The sequence below is a fragment of the Microtus ochrogaster genome, unplaced genomic scaffold (assembly GCF_000317375.1).
Source record: "Microtus ochrogaster isolate Prairie Vole_2 unplaced genomic scaffold, MicOch1.0 UNK109, whole genome shotgun sequence".
In the NCBI taxonomy this organism is placed as follows: Eukaryota; Metazoa; Chordata; class Mammalia; order Rodentia; family Cricetidae; genus Microtus; species Microtus ochrogaster.
In genome coordinates, this window is record NW_004949207.1 from 285918 (window position 1) to 291341 (window position 5424).

Genomic DNA, 5424 nt, shown 5'->3' on the forward strand with positions numbered 1-5424 from the left:
GCGGGCCCTCCTCCCCGTGCCCCGTGCCCGCCCGCCCTCCGGCGCGCCAGCCCGTCCTCCCTCCTCCCTCCCTCCCCGGAGCGGCTCCGGTTCGGGCGGGTGTGGGGGGGGGGAAGGCCCTGCTGCCCCTCTGCTCCTCGGGAGGGAGAGGGGACGGTGGCCGTCCCGGTGGCCGTCCCCGCGCGCGCCCCGCGCACCTGGCGCCCCTCCCTGAAGGGCACGCCGTCCTCCCGGCCCGCGCTTTCCCGCACCCCACCGTGTTCTGTCCCTAAGTAACGGTCGCGTCTCTGGGGTCCCCTCCAGGCTCCCCGACACGTCCCGCCCGGGCCCGGGCCTCTCTGCTGTGTGCTGTGCGCGCGCCGCGACCTCCCCTTTTGGCGGTGTCCCCTCTTGCCTCTCCGTGCCAAGCACGGTTCTGGTAGCCGAACCGGGCCTGGCGGGGCTCGCTGGTCCAAGCATTCTAGCACTTTGGCCGACATGGAAGCTTTATTCTGCCCGAGCGCCTCGTCTTGGGGCTTCACCACGGTTTCTTGCGTTTTTAAGCGGCCACCTAAGTGCTTGGTCATCGAGGTCCCTCTTCCCTCCCCAGTTGTCCGGCCGCGTGAGACACCTGTCTGTCTGAGCCGGGGCCGCTGGGCTGCCCTGACACTAGACCGGGCTCTTCCCAGTCCATATGTCCCCGCTAGATGGGACAGCTGCAGGTCATTGCCCCTCACAGTTTACCCAGAATTCTTTCCCTTAATATTTTTTTTTCAAGTTGAAAGCCCCTTCTGTGTCCCCTCTTAGACCCAATAGTTACTACAGTTCCCAAGCAGCTTGCAGTGCTGTGCCTGGGAGATGCTACATAAATACTTGGTGGCCAGCTCTTTCCTCCACCCACCCCGGTCCTCCCCTCTGCTCAAAGTCCTACCTTTCCGGAAAAGCCCCTTCCCAGCAGCCATTGCCCCTCCAAGCTGGCACGCCACTTTCTGCTCAAGCCCCCGACCCATTTAGGACCAGTGTCTGGTTTGGTCTGGCATCTACCCATCCAACTGTTTCCGTTGCAGCAGTGCCCGGCCAGCCACCCTCCCTCCCAGATCAACTTCTAACTAATAGGTTGTACATCAGTATCCAGAATTTGGGGAGGATTTGAGGAAGTTGGCTTATTCTTTCTGTCCGTTGGCCGGGTGGGCCTGGGTTCTTGAGTGTTCCACATGGGGATTCTAGTAAAATTTTAGGGTGTGCTCACCTTTGTTGACTGGCTTTGTCAGGTAGCGGTTGTAAATTAGTGGTTTGTGGGGGTAGTGAAGAAGAGACCCCAAGCTAACCCTAGCCTTGTACATGTTTTTTGGCTTTTGGGATAGGAAACACAGACCGATGGTGAGGTCAAGGCACTTGGTTTGCAAGCCTGTTGGCCAGGAACTCACTTCAGGAGGGAGTCGAGCAGAGCAGACTCCACAGAGTTGTCCTCTGCCCCCATGTGTGCCCCTCCTCCACATCACACAATCATAATAAAAAGACAAAAGTCTGAGGAAGGGCCCTGGTGGTTAGAGCACTTGAGCCAGCATGAGGACCAGAGTTTGGATCTCCAGAGCCACACACATGCTAGGTGATCATGGCGGCTCGCCCATCATTCCAGCCGTCCCAGGAAGACAGATCCCCCTTGCAAGAGGGCTAGCTAGACTCGCCAAAACAGTATATTCTGCCTTGGCGAGAGCCCCTGCCTCAATTACCACGGTGGGGAGCAAGTGAAGATGCCAGGCATCAGCCTTGGGCCTCTTCGCTGGTGTGCGTGGGCATCCACATGTGAATTTGAACAGGTAAATGGACATCATACACATGTGCAAAACGTGAAAGTCTTAAGAAAAATCTTGGCTTGGAAGCCTCTGCCACTCGTGGGAACATTGGGGAAGCAGGAGGGCTGCTCTAGGTGTGAGGCCAGTTTCGGGTACAGTTTGGGACCTTGTCTCAGCAAGCCTCGTCAGCCCCAGTGAAAGAAAGAATTAAACCGGCTTCAGGCTCAGCATAGGAAGCCTGAACTTGCAGGATGGCTCCCGCCACCTATCACATCTCTGTCAGTCCGGAGTAGTGGTGAGGGTGTCAGGGTGCCCGTCAGGGAAGCTGTAACTTCATTTTCTATGTACTGGAGTCCCCTGGCTAGGCGAGCTGACAGAAGGGATCAAATGAGGTAAAGCGTGAAAATGCTCTGAAAACTGTGAAGTCAATTCACAATTGCCAAGTGCTCACTGTGGTGGAGTAGAGCAGGGGTAACTGCTGCCCTGGGGCTGCTGGGGGCCTGCATCCCTTCCTCCCCACCACATGGAGAATGCATACACACCATGTCTCCACTCAGCCGTCCTGGGAAAGTTGCCTTCTACAGACTGGGTAATTGGGTGATTGCTCAAGTGTGGGGCATTTGGGTTCTGACTCTTGTTAGCCGTGGTACAGGATGGTGCCGAGTTACATTGTTTTAGATGGGAACAGAGTTAGGGGCCATAGAGTAAGGAAGCATTGGCCTGAAGTGTTGAGCTTGTGTTGTTAGTTCTGGGCACAAGAGGAGTGGCCCAGGCCCCCGAGGAAGCTGCCAGCTCCAGCTCCAGCTCCAGCTCCAGCTCCAGCTCCAGCTCCAGCTCCAGCTCCAGCTCCAGCTCCAGCTCCAGCTCCAGCCTGTGCTTCCAGCAGGGCTTATACTCACTCTTTAATACTGAGAGCGCACAGGTGCTGGGGGAGTTGAGGTGGGCTGTGGGGAGGGGGCCTTGCGAAGCAGAGGTGACCTGGGAGGAAAAGACTCTTCACATAGGCAGCCAGTAGAAGGTGAGGTGGGAAAAGATGAGGTCCCCAACTCAGCTGCCCTCCTGTTTTCTTTCTTAGAGAGAGGCTTGGTTGCTTAGCTTGGAGGGGTGGGAAAACAGATTGTTTTGTTCTCTTTTTTTGTTTGTTTGTTTTTTTGTTTTTGTTTTTCAAGACGGGGTTTCTCTGTAGCTTTGATGCCTATCCCGGAACTAGCTCTTGTAGACCAGGCTGGCCTCGAACTCCCAGAGATCCGCCTGCCTCTGCCTCCCGAGTGCTGGGATTAAAGGCGTGCGCCACCACCGCCCGGCTTTGTTCTCATTTTTAAAGTATGTGTCAGTGTGTCTGTTTCATGGTGGGGGTGGTGTCAAGGAACAACTTGAAGAAGTTGGTTCTCTCTTTCCACCATATGGGTCCTGGGGATCAAACTCGGGTCATCAGGCTTGGCCACAGACTCCTTTATCAGCTGAACCATTTCTCCAGCCTGATGCTGTTGCTTTTCCTCGGGACTTGCCTCCTAAGGACTCTGGACTTTCTCACTGGACAGTGCAGTGAGGGAAGCCTTTACTGGCTCATGAGGGACAAGGGAGCCCACAGGCCTCCCTTATTTTAAATGTTCCACTGCCTCCCCTGGATACATGCTGAGTGACAGGCCTGCATTATCTGCCTGATTTATGCCTTTCTGGGGATTGAACCCAAGGCCTTGTGCATGCTAGACAAGAATTATCCCAAATGAGCCACGTTCCCTAGTCAGCCATGTGCTTCTTTGTGCTGGGTTGTCCTCTGAGTTGTACAGTGGCCCACAGCATCCCTGGTCTCCACCTGCTAGCAGCCAGTCGCACCCTTCTGCCCAGCTGACGGCCTGGTGTCTGCAGTCATAGTCCATAGTCCTCAGGGAGTTGAGTCTCCCTCAGTCAAGAGCACATGGCTTCAAGCAGCACGCAGTGGACTGCATGCTGCTCCCTGGGTCCCTTCAGTGTGAGGAGGAAGCCCAGTGCTGCTGAGTTCTGGGCACTTCTCTCTGGCTGGTTTGCAGGCCTGAGAACCTGCACGCTTGCCTTGGGTCTTCCCCTGCCTTTGCAGTGGCCCTGTTACATCCATATTGCCGCTGCTTGTTCTTTTTCTGTTTTCATTTGCTCTTTTTAAATTAAGCATGTCCTTGTGTCCACCTCCTACCCCACCCTTCAAGCTGTGTGTGTGTGTGTGTGTGTGTGTGTGTGTGTACACGTGTATATAGTGTGCATGGAAGTCTGAGGATAACTTGGATGACACGCTTCTCTCCTTCCACCACGTAGATCCTAAGGTATCCGATTCACATCTTCAGGATTGGCTGCAAGCCCCTTTACCAGGGTGAGCTGTATTGCCAGCCCTCCTTCCTTAGACTTTCCAGTCAGGGAGGCTCCATGAAGGGTGCAAGGATGCATGGTGAGGGTAGGGCACCCTGTTACTCTCCTGCTGGACAGCGCTCCCTCACTGCCAAGATCAGTGCCTGCTCCACCGGGACTGACTGAGTAGGCTCCAGATTGTTTGAAGGAGTGTGGGGTTCTTTGTTTGGAATTGGAACAGTGTCTAGCCCTCACAGTGGCTTTTCCCCTAAAGCCTTTTATGGGCCCATGCTCATGAGGATGTGAAGACTGCAGGTTGTATCTTTCTCTTTTGCTCTCAACTTTATTGCTTGTTCAGTTTTTGTGTATATGCATGAATGAGTGTATACTCACATGGAGGTCAGAGAAAACCTCAGATGTTGGTCCTTCCACCTTGATGGAGACAGGGTCTCTTCTGGAGGCATCATTCATCAGACTGACTGGTCCATGAGCTCCCAGGGGTCCTCCTGTCTCCACCTCCCATTTCTCTCTAGGAATACTGTGCATCTATCTATACATGGGTTCTGGGGATTAGAACTTAGGTCCTCATGCATGTGCAGCAAGCACTTTACCCACTGAGCCATCTCTCCAGCCATCTGCTTAAACCAGGAGTTCACCAATTTTGCTAGATTGGATGTCCAGCAAGTCTCGGATTTTCCTTTTTCTACTTCCCTAGTGCTAGGGTTATACCTACCTCCCCAGGCACAAATGTTTGGCTCTTACGTAAGTATTGGTGAGTATTGGGACTTGATCTCAGGTCCTGTGTTTGTGCAGCCAGCACTTTTTGACTGAGCCCTCTACACTGCCCTACAAAACGTTTTTTAAAAATAAATACTGAGGGCAGGACTACAGGGCTTATACATGCTAAGCAGGTCCTATGCCACCAGCCTCACTAAAGCTTTCTTAAGATGATTGTTGATGTTGGGGGCTGGAGAGATGGCTCAACAGTTAAGTGCACACACTACCTTTGTAGAGGCCTTGAGTGTGATTCCCAACACTCATGTTAGGTGACTCACAGGTACCTGTAACTCTAGCTCCAGGGGATCTGACACCTTCTAGACCTGGGCACCTACATTCAAGGGTATGCAGCGTCATTCCTCCCACCCTACACATATACACATAATTAAGGAATAAAAATAAAATGAGGGTGTAAACCAGGCATGGCCGTGCATGCACACAATCCCAGCGCTCAAAATAAGATAAAAGGATGGTGTAAGCCAGGCATGGCCGTGCGTGCACACAATCCCAGCGCTCAAGATAAAAGGATGGTGTAAGCCAGGCATGGCCGTGC